The 2,500-nt window shown below is 47.4% G+C and overlaps 1 protein-coding gene across 1 annotated transcript in view; it reads right to left on the reverse strand.

Annotated features, from left to right (window-relative positions):
- The window catches only part of LOC134070585 (renalase-like), a 31,954-nt gene that overhangs the window by 12,184 nt on the left and 17,270 nt on the right, over positions 1–2,500 (reverse strand). The gene's annotated exons all lie outside the window — the stretch shown is intronic.

Genomic DNA, 2,500 nt, shown 5'->3' on the forward strand with positions numbered 1-2,500 from the left:
GTGTGTGTTTGTGTGTGTGTGTGTGTGTGTGTGTGTGTGTAGATCTGGTTGTTGCTGAGGCAGCAGACACCTCTCCACCACACAGCTGGGAACTGAGTCACTGTTGGGTTCCTCTTGGGTGGGGTCCAGTCAGAGCAAAGGTGAGAGAGAGAGAGGAGGAGAGAGAGAAAGAGAAAGAAAAAGAGAGAGAGAAGAGAAAGAGAGAAGAAAGAGAGAGAGAAGAGAAAGAGAGAGAAAGAGAGAGAGAGAACTTTCTGAGGTTAAGTTAAACTGCAGTGCTTTTTAGAAGAGATGGCTGGACTTTCGGAACCCTGAACAGGGTCCATTTTCAGGTTTGGCCACAGTGACAGGAAAGAGGACTGTTGAGTCTCTGTGTTGGAAAGAAGGTCACGGTGTGGGCCAGGTGTGAAGTCTGTGGGGTATTCTTGGTGTTGAAGTTAAGATGAAAGTAACAGGATCTTTTGTTTTAGGCCCCTTTACAGAGGTTTGGGGTTTAAATTGAATGCATGAAGCTTATGCACCCCCCTCCACACACACACACACACACACGTTCAGTCCTCTGCCTTTTAAGGGACACTTCACCGATTAGCATTAAGCTTTGTATCTTTAGAAAACCAGTCATGTTTTTGAATGGTCGTGCATCATTCCCTCAGTTTGCCTTGAGATGGGAGAAATACGGATTTCAATGTATGACTTCCTGCTCTCAATGATGCAAAAATCATCATTTTACATCATTGAAAGCAGGAAGTCCTATGCACGGGTTTCATTGAAATCCGCATTTTTATCCGTAACATGACTGGTTTTCTAAAGATACAAAGCTTAATGCTAATCGGTGAAGTGTCCCCTTAATCAGATAGGACAGTGAAGAGTGGCCGGACATGGGTGGGGGGGGGGGGGGGGGGGGGCGACGGCCTGGGATCAGGAAATGGCCACGGGTCAAATTGCTCCACTACTTCCCTTATACAGAATTGTTTTAATTCAGCAGCTATACGGGCCCCAGCTGTGCCGCAACTGGACGGGGCACTTGCACTGTACGCCGGTGGCGACCCGGGTTTGATTTTCCGCCCCTGTGGTCCTTTCCGGAATCCCACTCCAACTCCAACTCTCTCCCATTCACTTCCTGTCTCTCTCCACTGTCCGCATCGCATCAAAGGCATAACCCCTATACATAGGGGTTAAAAAGCTATACAGAAACCATGTACAAATTATACATGGTACTGCATTTCATAGTAGATGTTTTGTCCAGTAGAGACCTACATTTTAGCCTCGTCATTCTCTAGTCATTTAACTCCTAATCTTGGTGTTATTGGAACATTGCCTGCTCTAGCAGTACTTCATAAAGCGGAGCTCCACAAGCCAAGATCTTCAGTGGAAGAGGTAAACGCTGGAAGCCCTGATGGAGGCCACAGCTTTTAGCCTCTTCAGTAGAGGGCTAATATCCTCCTGGCTTTAGAGGGACTCTCGTGTGTGTGTGTGTGTGTGTGTGTGTGCGCGTGCGTGCGTGCGTCTGTGTGTATGTGTGTGTGTGTGTGTGTATTTCTTATTCATTCATCAGAGGAGGCTCGCCCGCCATCTGAGTGTGGAGTAAGCTGGTGTTCTGGTCTGTGTTTGGTGAAGTTCAAGTGGTCTGTTCTGTGTTTAGATGGTGGAGGGGCTGGGAGTGGGTGGAGGCTGGGAGTGGGTGGGAGAAAGGGTGGAGGGGCTGGGGGGGGGGGGGAGAAAGGGTGGAGGGGCTGGGGGGGGGGAGAAAGGGTGGAGGGGCTGGGAGGGGGGGGAGGGGGGGGGAGGGGAGGGTGGAGGTCGGCGTGGGGGTCTGCTCTAGATTTTCAGCACATCTGCCTGGTGTCAACCAATCAACAGCTGAAGCTGTGGTCTCCCCATGTTCAACCACAGCCCACATTCGCAAGCAAAGGAACACGTAACAGATTTGATTTAGGGTGAAAAAAAGGAATAAAAGTGATTACGGGACTTTGAATTACTTGCAGTGGTAAAGACATGAAATGCTGGGTGACAAAAAAAAATAAAAAATGCTGCAACATTTTCATTCTTACAAAAGAAATCCTGCGCTTCAGTTCTGCCTGAAGCGGCGCATAAACAAGCCTAAGACCGACGCTGTCGCTGAACAAAAAAGGGACTAAGAAAAGCGCCTGATCAAACTGAAGCGAGAGTCTTGTAGATAATTCAGAATCAAATTAGGCTGTTCCAGATTGGCTTTGCAGTGAACAGGTTTGGACCAGTTCGGACTAGTTTGAGCTTCATGAAGTAGAAAAGCCTTTAAACAGAACGTTTGAATCCAGGGGATAGGACTGCAAGACAGTGCTGGCTTTAGTTATACACAAGACTTGTTAAAGATGTTGAACAAGGCTTGAACGCTGAAATATCAAACATCATCAAAGAAATGCATATGGCACCAAATGTGCAATACTTAGCCCCATGTTATCAACAAGATGTTAAGTGTGACGTACAAGTTATGACACTGAACTATTCAGTAAAACACATC

This window comes from Sardina pilchardus, chromosome 22, assembly GCF_963854185.1.
Source record: "Sardina pilchardus chromosome 22, fSarPil1.1, whole genome shotgun sequence".
NCBI lineage: Eukaryota > Metazoa > Chordata > Actinopteri > Clupeiformes > Clupeidae > Sardina > Sardina pilchardus.